Source organism: Saccopteryx leptura, chromosome 1, assembly GCF_036850995.1.
Source record: "Saccopteryx leptura isolate mSacLep1 chromosome 1, mSacLep1_pri_phased_curated, whole genome shotgun sequence".
In the NCBI taxonomy this organism is placed as follows: Eukaryota; Metazoa; Chordata; class Mammalia; order Chiroptera; family Emballonuridae; genus Saccopteryx; species Saccopteryx leptura.
In genome coordinates, this window is record NC_089503.1 from 173,108,349 (window position 1) to 173,133,019 (window position 24,671).

At 46.6% G+C, this 24,671-nt stretch overlaps 1 pseudogene; it reads left to right on the forward strand.

Moving 5' to 3' along the window:
- The first annotated feature begins 13,744 nt into the window (after positions 1-13,744).
- Positions 13,745-24,671, forward strand: part of LOC136388162 (tigger transposable element-derived protein 1-like) — a 59,041-nt pseudogene continuing 48,114 nt past the window's right edge.

The window sequence follows — 24,671 nt, forward strand, 5'->3', positions numbered from 1 at the left end:
ACCACCAGCGCGCGTCTCACTGGGAAGGGAGGGATGGGGGTCTAAGACCCCCTCCACCAACGGGGCGCAAATGGGCGCGCGGACTCACACACAAACATTGCAATTGTACATACACCAAGTACAAACACACGTAACCAGAGGCGCACAGAGCCCAGACTCAGACACATGAGAGACAGTCTACTGGCGATTTCAGCTCCTTGTGGATAAAACCACACAAAATTCCCCGTTCTCCTCCACATGGCAAAGCAAAGTGAGAAGCCTCCCACCGCCTTATTCTGCCAATGTGCATGGATGGGCCGCTTGTCTCCAGGAGTTCGCTTGCGCCAAGCTTCACCGACCAAACCGCTGAGGCTGGCGCCGCATTGCCATCCATGCGTCGGCCTCAGCCGGCAGCGGGCGGGGATCTCGAGCCCTAGACTTGTTGGGAGCAAGTTGTGGTTGATGTCCTGACCCCACTGAGGTCAAAGCTGTCTGGCCCTTTGGCACTTCAAGAGGTGTTGCCTCCAAAGGAGGTTGTGGCCTGCATACAAGCCTAGGAGATAGCCCACTGCCTGCCCTCTCCACCCCACCCTACAAGTCCTCAATGTATTGGGGGCTCCGATTGTCACAAATCCTCTTACTCCCTCAGCCCCTCAGAGGGGACCAGTCTTCCTTGTGGCTGCTCCCTCCACCTAGGGTCTGAAGGGGGGAAGGTGGCACGTTCTACCTCATTTTCAGCCAGAACCGAGCAGTTGAGCCCTAAGTGCCTGCCCTGCTGGTCCCTCAGGTTCTAGGTACCTGAAGCTATTATCACCTGAAGGTGACTCCAGGTCCCCCTGCCCAAGCACACAGTGACAGCCTCAGCTTCTGGAAGTTTTGGGGTATTCAGGGCCTGGCAGGTACCAGGACCTGCTATGGGGGGTTTTCTGGGGGCATTTTAGACTTGAACTTTAACCTGTTCCTGGATGTGATTCCACCTCCTCTCAAACCCCTGTGACCTCAAGCAGATTCCATTTGTGGGGCGGGGCTGGGGTGGTTCTGGAGCAAGAAATGGGGGAGAGAGCCAGAGACTGAGGTCTAGGCACCATCTTCCCATTTGTGGCCCCTCCCCTTCCCCCTCCGCTCCCCTCCCCCTCTCTTCCTCTCTCCCTCCCCCTCTCCTCCTCTCTCCCTCCCCCTCCGCTTCTCTCCCCCTCTCCTCCCCTCCCCCTCCCTCTCCTTTAAGGAGCTTTGTCCTCTTTAAGAAGGAAGAGCTGGCAGAGCAGAAAGACTTCACTTGAGCTGCGCCTTCCCCACACAACCTGGTCACTCTAATTTAAAGATGGCCAGAGGACCCTAAACATGCAGGGTCATCTCCTTCCCCCTTCTTTAGCCTCTGGGGAGGGCATTGCATGCTCCACAGTCTTTGTGAAGAGGCGGCTTTGGGAGTTCAGGAGGCCTTTACCTGCAGGTGTTGGGGCTGGGGAGATTTACCCTGATTTAACTGCACATGCCCACCCCTGGCTCACAGCCACAGCTTTGAGGTTGTGATAGAATTGGTGGGCATCTCCAAGATAAATGTGTGGCATTTTTTTTTGCCTTCTCCTTACACGTTTGATATTTAAACCTGCAGCGTGCACATCCTGCAGCAGCTGTGCTTTGCAAATCCTGTTTGCACAGGGCAGGGGCACTTTCTAACAAATTTTCCCATGCCACACACACCCCTGGGTTCTAACAGAGCAAGCTTGGAGAGTCACTGGCTTTTGTGTCCCTTAACTGTGCTGTCCTCTGTCACTTTAAGCAGGAAGGCTAGGTGTCCCAGAAGGTGCAATTGCTTCCTCCTCCATTTCTGAGTTGAGGCAGCCCCAGGCTGGGAGTCTTGATGCTAAAGATCCCCTGGGAAGTGAGTACTAGGATTGGAACAAGCCGTGCAGGCAGTCCTCTGGGACTATTTGAATGGAGGCATTTCGATCTGAGTAATCAAAAACTATATGCTTTTTTAAAAAGAGCCTATGAGGCTCCTGTTGGCATGCCTCCTTTTCCCCTGGGTGGTCCCTGAGGAGCTTCCCTCCAAGAGTCCCTTCGTGAGTCCTCTTCCGGTTACTATGTTTCAGGCTGTGCTGCCTCTGTGGCAAGTTTAGCTTTGCCAATAGTATCTAGGGTCCAGACAATACCCTGCTCATAGGACTCATCCTCCATGCTTTTCCACTTTCCTCACATGGGGTTCAAGGTCAAGGCCTGATGGCACCTGTGAGGCAGCCTCTGCAATGGCTCCTTCTCTCCCCCACCCTCAGCCCCAGCCCCAGCCTAGGCAGAGTGAGCCTCTCCTCTCACCCACCCTCCTCGGACCCAGCCCCAACCTGGGCAGAGTGGGCCTCCCTCTCTTTTTTGAAGTCCATGGTGCTCAATAGAGGAAGAACAGGAGGCCACGGAGGCGGCAGCAGCTACACCTACACCCCTGCTGCGTGCTCAGAGCTCATGGCTCCGGTGACCCCAAAGACTCTCTCAGGCGGCTGGGTATGGGAAGAGGCTCACAGAGTGCTGAATCAGGTGCACCAGAAAAAGCATGGCTGGCCCCTGACCTTGCACCAGGGGAGCTCAGACTAGCCCAGGAAGCATTTGTTCACTCACCAAATTACTAACCTCATCTTGTGACCTTGGAAAATTGACCTAAGCACAGGGCTTCGGTTTCCTCACCTGTATAATAAGAACTAACCAAAGTTACCTCATTTATAAATCACTGTACAGATTAATTGCGTTAAATGAGAACCATGGGTGACATATAATCAGTGCCATAGGCTTATTTGTCATTGTATTCCTTTATTTGTTTGTTCATTGCAGTATTTATTTAGGTTCATGTTAGTGTATGCATAGGTTGAGGGGAAGAGAAATGGACTTCAAGACAGTCTTTACTCTCCAAAAGATTATATCGTTAGACGGAGGCTTGTGAATATGATATGTTAACAGACGCCAGGAAAAACCCTACAGGAGTGTTTGGACCGGCTGCCTGCCGAATGATGACGGGTTGCCACGGGGTTCTGTGGACTCCCTGAGACACCCATAGGCATGTCTTTCTCTTGGTTCTACTGGTGCTCTGTTCGAATACACACAGCAGGTGCTCATGACAATGCTTGCAGGTGTACTTGGGAGTTTTCTTTGGGAGCTGGAAGGTGGAGAAGCTAAGGTGGTTTTTTTGTTTGTTTGTTTGGTTTTTTTTTTTTTTACACTTCCAGTTTGAGGGAAGTTTCAGCAAGAGTTTGGGGTCTAAGGATGGAAAGATATGTGCCCACGGTTGAGATCATCTCAGAACAAATGGCTCTTCGGGAGTTCTATCAAGTTCTTAACTAATCGAATAGAAGGAGTGTTTCTAAAACGGAAACAGGACCCCAGCTGTCCCTTTACTTAGGAAAGGCACTTTGTTTCTTGAGGGCGAGGCTGGGCTCTGCTGGTGGTTGGAGAAGCGCTAGCGCTAGCATAGAGCTGGGCGCAGGGAAGGCGCCTCAACAAGTGTTTATTGAATAAACGAATAACAGGGTTATTGTGGTCCTTGTGGTTATTTACAGTCTCAGGGAACCCTCAGAAGCAATCCGTTGGCTTGGTTAGCATTGTAAACACAGGAGGGAAGCCCAGCCACAGGCGAGGAGCCAATCAGTGGCAACTTTGGGAGGAGCGGACTTGGAAGCCCTAAATCATTAGCTGAGGACTCGCAAGGGTCCCCCCTACTAATACCATCACAGAGCAGCATGTGGTCGAGTTCACAAGCAGAGCTCAATGCAGAGGCAACAACGCTGTTCTTCCACTTTCATCTGGAGGGCGGTGCGCGCAGTTGGGCATCATCCGCCTCCTCTGGTAGGTTGAATGACTTGCCCGCAGTCATCCAGCTTGACCAAAGCCAGAGTTTTCTGTGTGTTCTTGGTCTGCCCTCCCTGGGTCCTGGCGGCACAGGGCAAAAGTGTGGCGCCTGGGAGAATCCGAGGCGAGTTAGCCTCAGCGAGTCCGCACCTTGCCACCTCCCTAGGCTGCGCAAAAGTGTTTTGTTTCGAAGAGTTCCCAAGCTGCCCTGACTCCCAACTTGCGTAGAGCGCTTCCCGGGTCAGCAAATTTCAGCCTTGTTACTGGGAATCAGGGTGAAGAGTGCACCCCCAGCAGTTCCCAGCATGTGTGGGGGGCAGCTCAAGAAAGGAACCAATGAATGGCTGAACGAATGAACTAATTGATGGTGAAGAAGGTCCCTTATCTCGAGATCGGCACGAACGCACAGGTTTCGGTGGATTCATCTGGCCCTTTCCTGGATCTCTCCATGTGGAGAATCACAAGTAGCTTGCAGGTCTTGAAAAGGAGGTTCAGTGAGGCCAGCTCTGGGCGAGGACCTCACGGGAACCCTCTGTCACTGCGGGTCACCTGACTCCGCCCCTGTTCGCCACTCGTTTGGACCTAGAGAGTCCCAGGTCTTTTGTATTGTTGCCTCCCCAACCCACAGGCTGAGGCCCCAGTCCAAGGTCAGCACAGGCCCTCAGGACTTGACCTCGCCTGGGTTCCTCCAGAGTCAGCCCCACGCTGGTGGGCAATGCTGGGAGATTGTCCCCATAAAGGCTGCCTAGGGTCCTCTGCAGCAGTCTAAGCCAGATCTCCTTGTCTGCACCTCCCGCAGGGTCCCAGCTGCTTGTGCTGAGATTTTTTTCCCCTGGCTGAAAGTGCAGTTTTGTAGTTGAACAAACCGGTGAAAAGAAAGGAGTCAAAAAGTCAAACTAATCATTCACTCTGTGACACACAATTTTAAAATTGAATGTCAACTATAATTGAAAACTTCCTATTTCCCTTGGTCTTCATTCTTCCTTGTCCTCTTCGCCTTGGCATCTCCATCTCTTCCCATTTTTCGTTTCTCCATCAGGGTTTTTGGAGGAGCTGGATCTGCTGGCTTGGTTTGGGGTCAATGACATGAGGCCAGGGTGCGTGACTTGAGAGGGGTAACCATATCCAGCCTTCTTCAGAGGTGATGGACTCCAGCCTCGCCCAGGAACCAAAGTGTAAAGAAAGGCAATGATCTCTTCTTAGTATTAAAACCAAATGCCTCCCCCCTCCCCCAACACTGACAAAAGCACCATCCTTCCCAGAGGCATTGTTCAGGAAACAATTGTTCAGGTGTGCCCGTGACACTAGGGTCACCATAGCCTTGGTGTCATCCATCTACACACACCACAGGAGCCCCAACCCCTTCTAGCTGCTGGGCAGATTCTAGGGGCAGATTCTGGGATGGGGGCCATATAGCTCGGGTTGCAGTGAGTTGAAGGCAGCTTAAGAAACATCCTCCAAATCAGAAACTTTAGCAATGGGAAAGTTTCTTCCCCCTCTGCTTTGGTTTTCCCATCACAGAGTAATGATCCTCAGGGGGTGCATTCTGCCCCGAGTCCTCTCCAGATCTCCTCTTGTGCCTTCCCATTTCGCTGAGGTCAGTGTCCTGTCCTAATAGGTTAGGGGAGCGTGTGCAAGACAGAGCACAGCACTAGACACAGGCAGTCAAAGAAGCTCTCCTTGCAAAGGAAGGAGCTCATAGTGGGGGTTCTTATTAAGCTATCACCACTACCATCATAACAACACTAAGTCTTGTTTTCCTGGCTGGGGACTGCTTCTTGATCGAAGTTTGAAATCACTCAAGGTGGCCACATGCAGGTGGAAATGCAGGCAAGAGGCACAATTCTTTCCCACCTTTTAAGCAAGAACCCAAGGTTCTGCATCTTATTTAACCTTCATAGCTACACTGAACGGGAAGATGACTATTCTTCCACTCTTACAGACAATCCACTTTGAGAAGCAGAGGTTGAGTAGATGCATTCAGGTACTTGCCTGGTGTCCCTGGCTCAGAATGGAAGGTTCTTGCTCCAGTTCAACTGCTGGGCTTCTGTGATTCTTCAAAGGCAAAGGAAGTTCAAAGTTCAGAGAAAAGCTTTGCACTCCCCCCCCCCCCAATCATTCGGACCATTATTTCAAACATTTGCTTTACATTATGAGAGTAGACACAATCACAGAGAAATCTTACGAATCATCTCCCCGCACCTCCAGGGAAAGTGCATTCCCAGGACGCCCTGGACGCCTTGGAGGTTGACAGCTGCATCAGAGGGGAGCCTACTACAAAAACGTCTTAAGTGGCCTGACCAGGCGGTGGCGCAGTGGATAGAGCGTCAGACTGGGATGCCGAGGACCCAGGTTCGAGAGCCTGAGGTCGCCAGCTTGATCGCTGGCTCATTTGGTTTGAGCAAAGCTCACCAGCTTGGACCCAAGGTCGCTGGCTTAAGCAAAGGGCCACTCAGTCTGCTGAAGGCCCACGGTCAAGGCACATATGAGAAAGCAATCAATGAACAACTAAGGTGTCGCAATGCGCAACGAGAAACTAATGATTGATGCTTCTCATCTCTCCGTTCCTGCCTGTCTGTCTGTCCCTGTCTATCCCTCTCTCTGACTCTCTCTCTCTGTCTCTGTTAAAAATAAAAAAATAAAAAAATTAAAAAAAGAATCAACCAATTAATGCATAAATAAGTGGAACAACAAATCAGCGTTTCTCTCTCTCTAAAAATTAATGATAATTAAAAAACATCTTAAGTGAATGGTTGTCACATGCACTTACTGTTCCTCCTCTCCGTTAAGATGCAAAGATCTGAATGGTCTAGAAGCCACAACCTTTGCCCTTCGTTTCTCACTGCCTGCTCTTTCCATTCTCCCCTGACCTGGTGTCTCTCCCACTTTGCTCCCTTCCTGTACCTTATTCCCCGCAGCAGCGGAGGAGGGGAGCTTTCTGTGGCTGTGAGGACTAGCTCTGCTCACTGCCGTGGTGCAGTGCGCACCGCAGCGTGCGGGGCCAGAGCTGCTGTGGGGACCTGCATCCCTCTGTCCTGGCCGCAGTCACTGGCACCCCAGAGCGCAGCCCAGCGCGGGAGGCTGTGGGCGGCCGCGGACTTTGGCCTCGGAGTGCGGCGCCGGGTGGGGCAGGCGGGAAATTTATGGTCTGTGTACACTTTCTGGCTCCAGAGCCCCGCGCACCAGGACGATGGGGCCCCCGCCCGCGCCCCAGGCTGCGCGCGAGCTGGTGCCGCAGGCGCAGCGGCCATCTACAGTGCTCACCAGTCTCTCCTTTTTGCGGCGTTATGGCCAGAAATTCCCCTGGAGAGCGCGGCTGAAAACGAAAGTCCTGGCGGGCAGGGACGAGACCAGGGAACCCGCATGTCTACACTGGCGGTTTGGCACCGGGTAGGATTCCAGGTCCCAGGCCGACTTCGTGGTGCGAAATGCAGACAGGTCATTGGCCCTGTGTCCCCACTGAGCTACCGTTTCCAGGCATCACGTTGAGGACCTTCGGGTCCACACTTCATTCCGTTTGGAGCATGGGTCCCGGGCAGGTAAAAGAACACATCAAAATGTCGGCTAAATTAGAGAATTCCTTGGGCTTTGGATGCCACAGGAGGTGCAAGATGGCAAGTGACCCAGTGTTGGGCATGAGTAGACTAGGTCCGGGTGCTCCTGTCTCATTCCTGCATGGTGACCATGAAGCGTGTCCACACTGTCTTTCCCAGGCGGGGCCACTTCGGCTCACAGGAGCTGTGAGTGAAGCCAGAAGGCCAGAGCAAGGCAGGTCCCTTAACTCATGCTGTCACCAGGACTGATGTCCTGCGGTGTGACCGCTGGAATACGGCAGTTTAAAACAATACTGGGCACTCCTTTACCATGTACCCATGTGCCAGACACGGTTCTAAAAACTTGATATGTGTTAACTCATTTGCTTTTTACCAAATTCCAGTTAGGCAATTACTTAGTTACATCGTCCCCATTTTCCAGATGAGTAAACTGTGGCAAAGAAAGGTTAACTTGCTGAAGGACAAATAAGTAACAAGTGCACTCTGGAATAAGTTACATCTCTCTCCCCAGGCCTACATTGTCTGAATCGTCTCTAGTACAGATAAAACAAGTACTTATTTTGAGTATTAAGAGTCATGCCTGTGAGACTGCTGACTTCCTGCAGAAAATTCTGGTGGTTTACCCACTGAGACCTTCACCGATCAAGCAGGATACTAACCAGGGGGACTAGGAGCTGCGACCATGGGAACAGGCAAGTAGGGTGGCCAAGTCCATAAATATCAGCCATTAAGCATTTAGTCTAGAGTGTGTTAAATGCATGGGGAAGTAGCAATTTTGAGTCTTCTGGATGCTGGGCTTCTCACCCTCTACTTTCTTTTGATTGACTGTTTGGGTTGGGTCTCTGCACCAGAAACTTCTCCAGGACTCCAGCTTGGTTAAAATGCATGCTCTGGGATGCACGCAAGGCCACTTAAGCAGGTGTTCCCATGCTTGCAGATTTGTGCTGTGACAGCTTCTCTTCAAGGACATCTAATTATTCTTGCTGGTGTCTTTATTTTTCTTGGGGAGGTGGAGCTTTGCACCTCAGAAGCATTAGCACCTCTAATGAAATGTGTCCTGGGGAGAGATGTGACTTAGAGGAGGTGGTAATTTATTTGTAAATAGGAGCAGGGTAGCAGTAAAAAAAGAAGCAGGTGTAGCTTGTAAGAGGTGACGTATAAAGAGGCCCAAGAACTAGGAGAGGGAACATAGAAGCCATGAAAATAAGTGGAATTTTGAAGCATATCTCACATTTTTAAAGGTTAGGTGAGTGGGTAGGGCTTGGGGCTGGACCATAAATTAATATTCCTAAACCAGGAAAAAACCATTAAGATATTTTTGGCTTGGTCTGTGGGAAAATAATTTCTTTGATTGAGTTGCCCCAGAAGACCCCCTGAAGCCCTCCCCATTCTGCGTTTCTGCCTCCTCTTCCTCGCCTGCTGGGAGGAGGGGAGAAGCGAGAGCCCCCAGGGAGAAGAGGCCATTCCATCTTTTCCTGCATCTTGAATTTTACTTTGCACATTTCTTTCTACTTCTCTAGTTGATCTCCACTGCTTTGGAGACTTGGAACCTCAGAAGGAAAATTCTCCCCTAGCTGGCTGCACTATACGGTCTGGGTCTCCTTTGCTTAGGTTGCCTGCATTGACCATGACCTTGGCCTTTCCCCTGCCCCAGCATGCAGAAAACTTTGAGGCTGAGAATAAGAGAAACCAAACTACCAGTGGTGCAGGGGGGAGGGGACAGGATGGGACAATATCCCCCTAAATGGAAAGAAGAAACCCCAGTGAGAGTGAATGAATGAATGCTTCTCCCCAGTGGCTTAAGACGTCAAAGCTATTTTCACAATAAAGGGTTATTGGCATTCCCTGAAGTGTGCAATAGAGTTTCCCAAAGGTCACATTAGGCATGGTGACGTCATGAATCTGATGGCCTATGGAAGTGGTTCTCAAACTTTTTGAAGTTGGGGCTCATTTAAAATCCTACAAATAATTATAGGCACACTACATACAAATTTCTGAGAAATATGTTATAATAATTAAGTAAATATTAAAAAATATGAAGTCCAAGCTTGCTTTTATGGTAATTAAACAAAATAAATACGACAAAATTAAATTTATTCTGACATTAAAAAACATTTTTTTTTCCCTGAAGTTGGAAACGGGGAGGCAGTCAGACTCCCGCATGTGCCCGAATGGGATCCACCCTGCATGCCCACCAGGGGGCGATGCTCTGCCCATCTGGGGCATTGCTCTGTTGCAACCAGAGCCATTCTAGCACCTGAGGCAGAGGCCATAGAGCCATCCTCAGCACCTGGGCCAACTTTTGCTCCAATGGAGCCTTGGCTGCGGGAGGGGAAGAGAGAGACAGAGAGGAAGGAGAGGGGGAGGGGTGGAGAAGCAGATGGGTGCTTCTCCTGTGTGCCCTGGCCGGGAATCAAACCCGGGACTCCTGCACGCCAGGCCAACACTCTACCACTGAGCCAACCGGCCAGGGCTAAAAAACATTTTTATGTTACATTTTTTGAGTTATGCTTTTTAGAATTCATAAAAAAGAGAGGTTAAAACATAAAATAATGACAAAAATGTTCTTTTTATATATATAATTACATTCTTAGTAAGATTTAGTAAATTCCGCAGGTCCTGGCACGAATGTGTTAAGTTTTTTCATTTTTGTGTTTATGAGAACCATGAGCCTGATGTGTTCTAGTGATTTCTTCAATGTTTGGGCATATATTTGAAAGGCAAACTCTCATTTCCTCATCAATACATTGAGGAATTCCTCTCTTTTTACTCTTAATTGTGTTGAGTGCAGAAAACCCCCACCATACATATAATCTTAACTTTACACCAAACAAAGGATAGAAGAAACTTGCCTCCAGTCTTTCCGGGGAACATGGGGGGTAGTGTAGACACTCCAGCACCACAGCTTAACAGCCTCTTGCAACCTAATCAGGCAAGTGAGGTGGGGGTTGGGCAGACTGTCAGCTTACAGCCAATTCCCCACACCTCTGTCCCCCAAAAATCTAAACTCCAAAAACCCTGTTGGTCTTTTGGTCCCCAACAGGCACATATTTCTCTGGAATACCATAGGGCGCACTTGGAAATCTTCTAGGGTGCATCAGTGTGCCCTGGCACACACTTTGGGAACCACTGGCCTATGGAATGGAATGTGTATAGATTCTACTGTTGGAATAAGGTTTTGGTTTTTAGGCCCTGGCTGGTTGGCTCAGTGGTAGAGTGTTGGCCTGGTGTGTGGAAGTCCCAGGTTTGATTCCTGGCCAGGGTACACAGGAGAAGTGCCCATCTGCTTCTCCACCCTTCTCCCTCTCCTTTCTCTCTTTCTCTTCCCCTCCCGCAGCCAAGGCTCCATTGGAGCAGAGTTGGCCCAGGCACTGAGGATGGCTCCATGGCCTCCACCTCAGGTGCTAGAATGGCTCCAGTTGCAGCAGACTAACACCTCAGATGGGCAGAATATTGCCCCCTAGTGGGCATGCTGGGTGGATCCCGGTTGGGCGCATGCAGAGTCTGTCTATCTCCCTGCTTCTCACTTCAGAAAAATATACAAAAAAAGATTTTGGTTTTTAGATTTTACCACAATAAAAAATACATTTAAAAAATATGTTTGGTTTTATAGTTCTACTTGTGCTGTGTGGTTATTTACATTTAAATTAATTAAAATGAACTATTGCTAGCCACATTTCCATTGTTTGATAGCCACAGATGACCAGTAACTGTCACATAGGACAGTGCAGAGACAGAATATGTTCATCTTCATAGAAAGTTCTCTTGGACTCTGCACTTGCTGTCTCCAAGATCTTGGACTATTTTCTTAATGCAGAGCATCAATTCCTGCCTCTGTGAAATAGAGTAATAATTCCTGATGACACACTCAGGAGAGGCACTATAGCTGGTCATGAGGACCACAAACTTGGGGGTGAAAATGGGCAAAAATCTAGGAGTTAGTTTTTAAATTTCTCTATGGTTCAGTTTCCTCATCAGTAAATTGAATAAGAACAGTAATAATAATGCCTTCCTTATAGGGTTGTTGTGAGCATTTTAAATTTGAAAATGTGGTGTGGAGTGAGTGTCACATGTGATTTGATCAGGGCTCTGGCTCTGTGCTCTGTGGGTCTCCCACGGTTGCGCTTCTCTCTGTCCACGTCATGCTCACCCTGACCTCTCTGCTGGTGTCCAGGTCTCCCTGACATCTCTCCATATGATTCCATCTAGAATGAGAAGCTGCCTGTTACCTTGAACCCCCAGGAAAAGGTCTGATGGGATTGTTCACAGATCCTGTCCTTGCTCCAGTCATTATGGCCAGAGGATTGGGACACTGCATTGCACATGCCTGGGCTGCCTATTCATGTCTGAGCACAGGGATCCCTGAGAGGACACTGCAGGTCTATTTGGGAACAGGAACCGAGAATGGAAACTAAAGAGGCAATACAGGAACACACTACAGTACGTATCTCATTCAGGGCCTGGTTAAGTTGTGATCTTATTTAATTATGACTAAGAATCACTTCTTTCTTCAGATAGTTGCGTGCCGTACTGGCACAGAAGACAGAGGTTGGCTATGGCTACAAGGTTAGATATATATACACTTGGAGACATCTTTCTAGACATGAGATGATGGCTTCCCCCCACCACACACACATCATTGTCCCCTTGTTAATATTTCCTGTGCTGAGTTCTCACACTGTGGAGGCTATGACTTGTCTAAATCATCTCAGATATTTGTTAAAATCCAGGTTCTTACTGCTTCTATACTAGATTTTGTTGTGGTAGATCTTGGAAGATGTGATGACTGGACATCCAGATGTTAAACACAGTATGCAGGTGATTCCTGATGTCAGGCTAGTTTAAGAAACAGTAAATTAAATTGCTATGTCATTGGCTGCTGGAGAGCATTTCAGGCTAATTCCTGAAATGTGTTTGGGGCTGTATGGGATGGATTTGGGGTATTAGTCTAGGCTTTGTATTTTTTATCCTTATATTCTTATTTCCCCAAATTTCCTCATTGAACAAAATCTTATTATGCCATACACTTCCTAGATGTACCATCTTAAATTCTTCTTGGAATGAAACAGAATATACAGATAGGATTCTGATACAAAACAGAAGACACTCAGCAACAGTTGGAGAATAATTAGCATCCCAGATCTAAGAGACTGGGAGCTGTACAAGTTTCTAGGGTTATAGTCACAGATTGCTACACATGTAGCATCTTACACAGCAGAAATTCATTCTCTTACAGTTCTGGAAGCCAGGTGTCCACTGCAAGTTTCCTAGGGCCAAAGTCAGGGAGTTGGCAGGGCCAGTCCCTTCTGGAGGCTCCTGGAAAATCCATTGGTGGACTCTTTCAGTTTCTGGTTGCTGTTGGCTTGTGTCCATGCCATTACAACCTCTGCTTTTCAGTCACATAGTCTTTTCATTTGTGTCAAATTTCCCCCTTTTAAGCACACTTGTGGTTGTATTTAGTGCCCACTCAGATAATTCAGGATAATCTCCCATCTTGAGATTCTTAACTTAATCACATCTGCAAAGTCCCTATTGCCAAGTAAGGTAATATTTGCAGGTCCCTGGAATTAAGAACTGGTTATCTTTGGAGGCTGTTATTCAGTTTCCCACATGAAAAATTGTGTTGCTGGTACCCAAAGCTAGAGAAGAGAGGACACCCAGCTGTGACTATGGGTAGAGGGCACAGCCACTGTGAGAATGTGGTCCTAGTTTCTGTAGGGAGGGAGCAGGAGGAAGAACTACCCTGACCTCTTTTTTCTCATCTCTCCACCCCTCACCTGATCAGCTGCTGGTGTGTGTCTTTCTAGCCAAGGGAGGAGAAGAGATATATAGACACCAGCCTCCTGGGTGCAGAGCAGGGTGGAGCAGGGCAGAGGATAGGTCTGTGAGACAACCAGCACGCAGGTGCCTGGAAATCACTGACCACGGCCAGGCCATGGGCATGGCTGCTGCCTTGGTCTCTGAGCTGCTTTTCTCAGAGCAGGGCCTTGTGCTAGAGTTAATCACCCAGCACGCTCTCTCTCTCTCTCTCTCTCTCTTTCTCTCTCTCCACTGTTTTCATGGAGTCTTGGGTCTGAGCCTTTCCAGGTAAGAGAAGATAGTCTAAGAAATGTGAGGTCGAGTTTCAGTCCAGATTGGGATTGCATTTTGTGATTCCCCAGTGCCCTAGTTGAAGGTGGGAAAGGGCTGTTTGGTCGACATAGAAAGGACTGAGCAGTAATTGGATCCTGGGCCTTCAGGAAACCACACTCTGAAATCAGCACCAGTTCCCCCTCTTTGTTAGAAGCTTCTAGTCCCAGGAAATCATGCTGCATATCTTGTCTCCAGGATCCCCATGCTGCTCGGGAGACCTGCGGCAGGACTGAGATACCTTGCATACCATGGCTGCCATCTTCAAATGGAAACTTAAAACCGAGCTCAGACCAGCCTGGGTAATGGTGAGTGAGCCCAGGGTGCTGCGGGTCCAGCCGTCTACACCGCAGCACCGGTGGCCCACGCACTGCGCAGCTTCTCTTCCCCTTTGCCACTTCCTAAGGGGTACCCCTTCCCTTCCTCTGCGGAGAGCCACCCGCCAGCCAGCTGTCCCCACAGCCATCAATTCAGCCCTTAACCTCCCCCACCCGGCTGAGACATGAGCAGCCCCACCCCTGCAAAGCCACTGGGACTGACATCAGGTGTTTTGGGAAGATCTCATGTACACATTCCTGCCTCCTAATGATTGCCCTGATATATACTGTATATATATTTAACAGACATTTGAAACTGAAGACAAAACCAGCTGTTTCTTGAGGCAAAAAAGGAAAACATGAAAAGAATCTCCCCCCAATCCCCCAAGCCCAAACCAATAAAATGAGTCACACCAATAATTCAATCTCCCTGCCTTGTGCACTGTGACTAAAGCTAGTAGACTCAGCACAGTGGGAAGCTCTTATTGACAAGAAATTTGCCACTGGTCATTTTATTAGGTTTAATGTGGCCAAGAGGGGCTACTGGTAGACTCATCCTTAAAGGGATTTTCTCCCTCCAAAGGACAAATGTTCTATAGTACAGATATTTAATTGTCTTCGGAGTGTCCTTGGTTGAAGGACAATGTTTTCATAATGCCATCACTGAGAAAAAGACACCATAGTTGGTAATTTATACAATTTACCGCTTGTATCTTTCTTTTAAAGATTTCTCAGGGCTTAGACGTCTATCTACCATAACTATTATCATAATCCTCTAAAAGAGACATTCATCTGTCATGGTGGAAAGCGATTTCTTTTTAGTGGGAATGCTTTCAAATGTCTTGTTTGGACAGAAATGGCCATCCATTAGTCGGTAATTTAAGCAAGTTCCTTAAAGTCGGGCAATTAGTTTAATGAGACAGTTGGCCTTTTGAAGTTGAATGGGACTAGGGATGAGCTCACCACTCCTCGAGGAGACATTTAAATCAATTTGGTGTAAAAGGTTGAGGGACACAGTTCCCTCCTCCAGTTTCACGGGACGATCGTGCACACACGGATTTAGCTCTAAGCATGGAAATTAGACAGTGGGCTCCCTTTGGCTTTCTGGTAACTGCCATACTGTGGAGGAAGAAACAACAGCTGCTCCAGATATCACTGGGGGGACATGACAGGTCTGCATTAGGCCTTTTGTGGAGGCCAGGAACTTGGGGCAGCAGCTCCAGCCCTGACACAACAGAACCACGGACACATGGAATGGCCACAGCAAAGCAGATGGGTGCGTTGATGAATGAGTTGAAACCATAGAGGGTCCCTCCAGTGAGAGCCAGCTGAATTGACCGAGAACTTCACAGAGGGGCCACTTCAGGGTGGCCAGGCTGCCTTTAGATGTTAATCAGAGGCATCCACATGTTCTGTCTTCACCCTTCAAAGGAAGGTGTCAGATGTCTTGATGAAATACCCCTCCACTTACTCAGACACGAGGAATCAGCCACCCTGTGGATAAATGACTCAGGGCAAATCCATAGAGGAGGGTCAGGCTTGGCTAGACTCATGGTCACAGGGGGCAGGAGTAATTATGTCATCATCGGCCTGTGGAGCAGCGCCTAGCCAAGCCTGTGGTCCATGTTAGAAGGCAACATCTGGAACGGTGGTGGTGGGGGGGCTGGGGATTGTGAGGGATGTGGGTACGTGGTGAGGAGCTCAACAGGGCTGCCTTCTGAGATGATGACTAGCTCTTGCCAAGTCCTCTCATTGCCATAGGCCGGCAGCTACCATGGACAGCTGTTTGGATGCAAGAAAGAGCAGCATTGCATAATGATATTGCTGGTGCTTGTAAAAGATGAGGGAGCTACCAGTTTGGGAGGCCTGCTGGAGGAAACAGACCACCTAGGTGAAGAGTATGCCCCATGAGGAGAAAAAGAATTGGGGCTTTTATACAGAAACAGGTTGACTTTGAATGCTATCGCTGGGTGGGACCCCTTTTCTGAAACCGACACTTTTTGCTGCCACCCCCCCTTGCGCCTGTGCCCTGGCCTGTGGCCTTTCATGCCCTGCAAAATAGCAGAACAGATTTTGTTCCCTGGGAGGTGGCATCACGAACCCTCTAGATTTGGGGAGATAAAATTCTTTGTGATGCTGATAAGAGGGAGAAGTGGGTGGGGACATAGGAAAACCCCTGCATTCAGGAAGTTTCTAGGGCACTGCCATAGACCATGTTGGGCTTTCCGGGGTGGTGGACGCTTCTGTGGCAGCCACAATGATTATGAAGGCAGCTGCCTGGGGGCCTGGTGCTAGACGGCCTGGGTCATGTTCAAGTCATTGCTCAGGCTGCCTGCCCTTTGTGGTTGGATACCCATCTCTCTCTGCTTTTAACGATCCTTCCCTCTAAAACCAGCCCACGTGTGTCTTCTTTCCCACTCCAGGGCTATCCAGATGTTCCTCTTAACCTGAAGTCACCTGGAATATACAGAAGTATCTGCTGGGATGATCAGGGTCTTCCTAGGGTTAGTCTTTCCTGCCTGAGCTCTTCATGATCTGTCCTCGTTTTCAGAGGATTGAGTCTAGGAGACAGTTGTGCCCGGCCTTGGTCTGCCCCCACCAGCCTGGTGATCAGAGTGCCAAACCCTGTTCAGCTGCCAAGGCTGTCCAACTTGTGCCACTGTGCTCAGAATCCAGTGTAGGACATGGGACTGGGCAACTTGAATCCCCTAAAGCAGTGGTCCCCAACCCCCGGGCCGCAGACTGGTACTGGTCCGTGGGCCATTTGGTAACAGTCCTCAGAGAAAGAATAAATAAGTTACATTATTTCTGTTTTATTTATATTAAGTCTGAACAATGTTTTATTTTTAAAAAATGACCACATTCCCTCTGTTACATCTGTCTAAGACTTACTCTTGACGCTTGTCTCAGTCACGTGATACATTTATCCATCCCACCCTAAAGGCCAGTCCGTGAAAATATTTTCTGACATTAAACCGGTCCGTGGCCCAAAAAAGGTTGGGACCACTGCCCTAAAGCCTTAGGTGAATCAGCCTGCTAAGGTGGTGTTAGACTGATGAACATCACTGCCATGACCAAAGGAATGTCAGAGGCAAAAATTCTGTCCAGCTGAGATGGGCAGTTTTAGGGTGGTCCCTCTTCTCCCGATGTTCTTTGTTTCTAGGCTACTCTGAAACACTTGGGCGGGGGGTTTTGGACATTCTGTTAACTTCAATTTAAATCTTTATCATAGACCTTTATGTGTCAGGTGCTACTCTACTAGGTCCTAGGGAAACACCAATGAACAAGAGAAACATGGCTTCTGCCTTCACGAAGCTTAGAGTCCAAAGTAAATACAAACAAGAGGACAAGAAATTACGATGTTGTCATGAGGCATCCTAAAATAAGGGAGTTACTGGATGTCAGAGTGGGGTCAGAGGAAGCCTTTTGGAATAAGGTATGTCTCAAATGGGACCCTTTAAGTGTTTTTCAGGCAGAAGGAGCAGTGTCTGCAAAGCTCTAGAAGGTAGAGGAGGCACACCACATCCTAGAATGTAGAGTCAGGGTACAAAGTGGAGAGCCGGGTGAGGGACTTGGCCGTACAATACAAGCTCTGCTCCCTACCAGGCTGGTAAGCTGACCTCACAGCGAGGTACGGGGCATCTTCCAGGCACTGGGCTCCGAGTTAGAAACTGTGGGACACCGAGATGGGGAAGACAGGACTGCTGTCTTCAGCGTGATCTCTCTGCCCATGACCTCTGTGCCTTTGCACCCTTTCCGAAGGCTCTTTGTCACAATGACCTTACATGGCTGCTTCCAACAACATCTGCCCACAAAAGCAAGTCCCTATCAATGTTACAAATGTACATGAGTTCTATAAGCTGGCTGTCCTAGGACATTTGCCATGTAGTGGCGGTGTCATACCTAGCCATCACATTCTCTCTTATTTTCTTTTATGATCAAAGGGCCTAAAGGCTTACCAGACTGGGCTGGGGTTGATGTCTCCAGTTGACATTATTTGCCATCCTGAGACCTTTTTCTTTTGCTTTCAAGCTTTTCCCACAAATTTCCACAGGAAATTGTTCTTCCTTCTTTTCAATTAGCCAACATCCTTTTTTTGTTTTCTTTTTGCCTTACATGTCAAAATAAAGTGTCCCTCCTCCAGGAAGTTCACCCTGATTAATTCTACCCAATGTCCCAGCATCTCCAGTGGCCCTCCATACCACATATAATTGGTGCCTTTTAAATATGGGCTATTCAGTCATTTTTGAACTTCAGTTTTAAAGTTTACTGAGTGGAGGTGGTATTTCTACCTTTGCTGCTGCTTATGCAGTTTTGAGGCCCGTACACCAGGTGGTGGTAGTTTCCACATGCTCTGATGATGAATTCTGAATAATCTGCAGAGGAAGAAAATGGTAGGGCAGAATTTTTTAATCGAGTACCTACTACGTGCCAGGCCTTTGTACCATAGCTAATGTCATCATAAGAAGTCATCTGTATGGGGTTGCAATTATTGTTTTCATTTTCCAGTTAAGAAGACTGAATTTTGGGAGAGGGAAAATAACTTCCCTAAACACACAGCATCCTTCCTGGCGAAGCTAGAATCGGTGTCTGGGTCTGAGTTCTCCAGCTTTGCGATTAAGATGAAACATGCAGATTCTCCCTATTTATTTATAAAAACAATAATGAAATCAACCACCATTTCAAAGTCATTGTCACAGGGGTAGTCAACCTTTTTATACCTACCGCCCACTTTTGTATCTCTGTTAGTAGTAAAATTTTCTAACCGCCCACCGGTTCCACAGTAATGGTGATTTATAAAGTAGGGAAGTAACTTTACTTTATAAAATTTATAAAGCAGAGTTATAGCAAGTTAAAGCATATAATAATAATTACTTACCAAGTACTTTATGTCAAATTTTCGCTAAGTTTGGCAGAATAAATCTTTATAGAACAACTTACTATAGTTAAATCTGTCTTTTTATTTATACTTTGGTTACTCCGCTACCGCCTACCATGAAAGCTGGAATACCCACTAGCGGGCGGTAGGGACCAGGTTGACTACCACTGTTCTAACAACATCTCTGGGGTAATCTGGTCTCTTTGCCACTAATTCTTACATTGTGATAATGCAGAATATTTATAGATGGGCAAGAAACTGCCTTGGACAAAATTTTTTTTAGCACTGGCAATGCCTCCCACTCCCCAATTGTTGCCAACTTAGGTGTTTGGATGATTTGCCAGGATTTCTAGGAAGGCCTTTAGACTTGGAGAGATTTAGAAGAGAGTCCAATCATGGCCTTAACTCAGGAGTTAAGGTTCTGTGATTCACAGGGTCAGAGATAATGAGAGGATTGGAGGCCAGAGTGTGAAGTGGAGATTCCAAGTCTTAGGGGCAAACCGAGGGTCTCAGGTTAGCTTTCAAGGCAGAGGGAAGAAATCAGTCAGTCTCCAAGGCCAAAGGGGACAGGGAGAGACCTGCATTTGCTCTCAGAGTTGGAGCTGAGGCGTCTGACTTTCGTCTTGGGGTCCAGTGGCTTATGAAAGGTCATCATGGCTCTCCATAGAACGGGCTCATCCCAGTGGCAGGCATGCTCAGACTCTGGGGCAGAGGAAGGAGACCTGGATCTAGGACAGGGAGATGGAGAGCAGGGGAGGTGAGTGCTATTTTTCTTTTCCAATCCCTTGTTTCTCACGCTTCACGACCAATGCCAGGTAAACAGCTGTAGCAGCAGTGGGGAAAAGCTTTATCAGCACCTCATACCCAAAGGCATACATTCCCCGCGACCAAGTTATCTGAAATTTCTTTTTCGTTTGGTGAATTTGCCATATTGCTTTTACTTTAAGGGAGAAATTCTCTGTTCAATGACTTGAGAGCTGGGAGACGGGTTCTAGACCCGGTTCTCCAGGTAATGGAAAATATTTCTTGAAGTCTGTCTCTTCTCCCCCTCTGGGTTTCAATTCTTGCAGGTGTGCCATAGGGGGTTAGAATAAAGATGGTTTTATCCTTTGTCTATAGTCTGGCTATGAGATGGTCTCCATGCAAGTCATTCAACCACGAGGCACTGTTTTTTCTGTATGAAGGGCTTCCATAATAAAAAGAGCCCACCGTCTTCTACTGGAACTTGCTTCACAGGTGCGGGGAAAACAGCTGTGTTAGGCTCGCTCGCGGGGTTACCAGCTGCAAGCACTTTGCTGGATTAGTGTGTGAGTATGTGGCAGAGGCATGTGTGCATGGCCTATATAAGGCTATGGGTGCTTGCGCTCAAGAGAGATGAGAGATGGAGGATTGTGGATGGAGGATGGTCTGCCTGCCAGCCACTGTGAGGGGCCATTTTGCTGTTTATTTGCCTGAGAAGCGGTTTCCCCTGCCTGTGTGCTTGTCTGCTGCTGTGAGACTTTATTAAACAAAATGGCCCAATGCTTTTCTGGCTCCACAGTTCTTCAACCGTCTGCCCGAACCCAGTGTGGACCTGCCTGGCCTCAGCCACCAGCATTACATTCCTGAAATCAGACATAGTGCTCAGAGCAGAATAGAGGAGATGGATGATCAGAGGATCACAACACAGTAAGTGCCGTGGGGGAATGCACCATAAACGGTTGCCCCTGGGCACAAGGATGGGGCCCTGAAACCCACTTGGGCTCTGGGGGAGCAGACAAGACAGTAATGGCTTCCGGGCTGCAGCTTTGGTTCTGGCCCTCAGAGGTTGTCAGGCTCTACTGCTGGTTGGGTAACGTGAGAAAAGGTGTCTTGGTCACCTGGGAAACGTGCTTAAGGCCTGGGGCTTAGGGTGTGGGTGTTTCTGTCTTGATAATAGATGAGACAGAAATAGATCTGTATTATGCACCTGTTTTATTTTCTCACAAAAGGGGTTCCTATGATCATCCTGTAAGGAGACATCAGGCAGAGAAGAAATATTTATTGAGCACAGACGAGCTGTGTTTCCAGGTCCCCTTATTGGTCCCTGGCATAATGTTAGAGAGAAGGGCTCCTAGGTGATGAACCACAGAGACCAATTTGGCAGTTTTGGCTGAGCTACAACCTCATGCCTGTCCTGGCTCTTCGATAAGGCACTGTGTCTAAGTATCAGCCCTGTCCCTATCTGGGCTCTCTAGAGATGCTGCTCAGAGGGTCCCCACCTCTGTAGACAGGGAGGAGTGGTAAGGTGCAACTGCTTGATCCACAGAGCAGAGACTGACAGAGTGTAGGAGAGCCCTTCAGGGGTACCTGCAATGCTAGGATTCCTGGGACAGCCTATCAGGCCTCTGGTTCCCAGAGTTGCAGAGAGTGGGAACCATGCGGTCAGCGGGACTCACACTCAGGTCCACCCTTCGTTCATACTCTTGAGTTAGGGGCTGCAGTGGTCAGCAAAGCTAGGGAACCAGCAGTTATAATTTCTTCCCCTGGACAAATCACTTCGTCACTCTGAGTCTCAGTTTGCCCATGTCTTCCTCAGAGGGTTCTGGTAGGGTTATAATAGTTAGTGTCTGTGTCAAAGGTTGCAGGGAGGGAGATTCTGCCAACTAACAGGACTGCTCAAAAGTTTATTATTGATACATATTAATTTTTTTGTTGTTAGCACTCTCTTGTTAGATGTGTGTGTGCCAATATTATAGTGACTGGATACTAATATGTTAATGGCTTGAAATGTTACTGGGTTTGTAATATTAAGACCAGAGAGGTTGATTATTTTTTCTTATGTTAAAGTAACTCTTTTTGCTTATAAAACAGTATATGTAATTTACAGAAACATTTGGAAACTTCAGAATAGACAAAAAAAAATTAATTCTATGTTGCCATTAACAAGATTTGTTCTGTAACAATGCTGAATAGAGGGTATAATTTTATGCACAGTTTGGTTTATTACAGTTTTAACTCTTATGCATAGTATGCTGCAAGAAGCATATTTATGGATAAATCTTTGTATTCATCTTAGAAGTATTTTTATTAAGATAAGTTTGTAAAATAACATTATGGATCAAAGGTTTACTTTTCCTGTGATTTTTTTTCTTGTACCAATAGGAGCTTACAGGTAGCACAATTTTCTGACTTCTTCCAAACACTTATTATAATGAAAAGCATCTTTGCCAATAAATATGGTAGGCAAAAATGGCAAAGGGGAATCTTACTTTAATCTGAATACCTTTGTTACCAGTGAGGTTTTATGTTTTCATGTTTATTGATTATAGTGTTTTTTCTTAGGCAATTTTGAGTGAGTGTTCACTGCACATAATTTGATTGGGGTGTTTTTCTCTTTCATGGTTACTTGTAAGAGTCCTGTATAGATTAAAGCTTTAGCTATTTGTGTGAAAAATTTTTCCCAGTGCTATTTGTCTCTTAATTTTGTGTATGGTTTTTTTAATATTAAGAAAATGTGAATTTTTATGTAGTAAGATACTTCATATTTTTCCTTTATGATTATTACCTTACCAAGTTCTTCCACAGCTGACATTATATAAATAAATGTTCATCAATATATTCTTTAGATATTTTTATGGATTCAGTAATTATTGACCTTGGTAAATGGTAGACTGTTATTTATCTGGAATTGATTTTGGTGTGTTATACCAGGAACCTTATCTATTGAATATTTTTTAAAAATAACTTTAGATTCTTTTATCCTCTACTGAGTAATTGTCCTTCTGTCACTGACTTGAAATATCACCTTTCTAAGCATTCTATTTTTAAATAGAAAAAAACCCTTTTATTGCAGGAATGCATTGCTAAGTTGTTTAATTTTATGAAAACCATTTTTTAGTAGTCAAAATATATGGAAATAGTGAAAACAGTTCTGGGAAAGGAGGTGGAATAAAGGTAACAGCGATAGCAAAGGGAATGGAGAAGCAGGCTGTTATCAGCAGGCAAGATTAAAGTTTTCTTTCATTGGTTTTGTTAAGTGTACTGCACCAAGGTATATCTGTTAGGAGCATACTCTGTTCCTCATTCTAGTAAATGTTTAGTAAGTGACAATTTCTGGACAAAATTCCAAAGGGGATTCAACTGTAAACATCGTCTCTTGTCCTTGAGTTTCTCCTCATCTGGTTGGGGAGCATATTCACTGGGAAGGCTTTTAGCTGCAGTAAACAAAATACTCAACTCTCCAAACGGTTTAAACTAGATGTGTGGTGATATGCGTTTCCTGAGGCTGGTGTAGTAGCTTAAAGATGTTAAGGCTCTGAGTTACCATCTTTTTGATGTTATTGGCTTTTTTTCCTCATTGTTGCAAAAGGGATGCAGCTGCTCTAATCATTTAACCCTCACCATCTGTGTTCAAATGGGCACTGGGGGGGCAAAAGAGCTCCTTATTATGGTGCCTCTCTCTTATCATGGAGGAAAATCTTCTTAGAAATTCCTTAGCAGACTTTTTTATTTCATGTGTCAGAAATGGATCACATGCCCATCCAGGTTCAATTCAATTCTACATACCAAGGCATCTCTGGCCACTGTTGAACAAAATTCTGGTTCCATAAATAAGGAAAGAGGGCCAGGGACTTGTGAAGTAATGGTGTCTGCTACAGAAGGATATTTACTTATATAAATATATGTAGTATATGTATATAAATATATATTAAAATAAATGCTATGGTATATCTAATTGTATTTTATATAGCTTATATATATATAAAAGTACTTTGCAAGCTGTAAATCAGTATATACATCCAGACTGTATAGGCATCAAGGGTGTATATACTATATGTAAAATATATATATTTTAGTACATATTTATTTGTATTTCTATTTACAAAGTATATACAGTTGACCCTTGAACAATATAACAGATTTAAACTACATGGTTCCACTTATATGTGGATTTGTTTCAATAAATACTGTAAATGTACTTTCTCTTCCCTATGATTTTCTTTATACCTGTTTTCTCTATCTTTATTGTAAGAATACAGTATCTGATACATATACAAAATATACATCCATCACCTGTTTGTTATCGGTAAGGCTTCTGGTCAACCATAGGCTATTAGTAGTTAAGTTTCTGGGGAGTCAAAAACATATATGAATTATAAGTGTATACAGGGGTCATCACCTCTAACCTCTGTGTTATTTAAGGGTCACCTGTATTCTATAGTTTATATTTTATGCAAAAATATGCTAAAATAAAATGAGTGCTAGTAGTAGTAGTCTAATATTGTCCTGCTTCTTGCTACCTTGGAAGCCTAACCCTCAGTCTCAGTTTTCTCATCTGTGAATTAGAGAAATAAATGCTTGCTCTGCTCACACATAGGGGTACATGAGGATCATATCAGATTACCTTTGTAAACCATCAGGCATTACATACCTGTTGGTTTCTCAGTGCCAACATTGTCCTCATTTGAAACATCCTGTGTGCTTCTGCTGATCTGTAGTTTGGCTTGGCCAAGTTGGGTGTGGTGTCAGGGCAAATAGCAGAGCCTCTTTGGGGCTGGAATCAGGGGCAGTTTAGTCACAAAGCTGGGACATTCAGAAGAGCCTGGGAGCTCATCATTATATTTCTGGGCACAAACCCTGGGCCAGACCAGAAGCTGGGAAAGCGAAGCCCTCCCTCTCTTACTGTGGTCCATGTTTGGGGGCGGTACTTTTCAATTCAGAGCTTTCTCAGGCTTGGATGTTAGAAGGCAGATATCGAGGAAACACCCCCCCCCCCCTCTTCCCCCACAGAGGGAATCTAGGGTGGATGCGACAGAGAGGAATTTCCATCTCTTTACTTGATGCTTTCTCTCCTGGGATGGGCTGGTGGGTACAAAGCTCCTTGGACACAGCCTGAGACAGGAAGACAACCTTTAAAAAACAACTTGGACAGGAGGAAAATTTGAGTTAGTCGGAAGGGAGGTTGGTCAGGAGAGGACTTCAACGAGGACCTTGGAGATGAAGTTCAACCGTTTCCTTTAT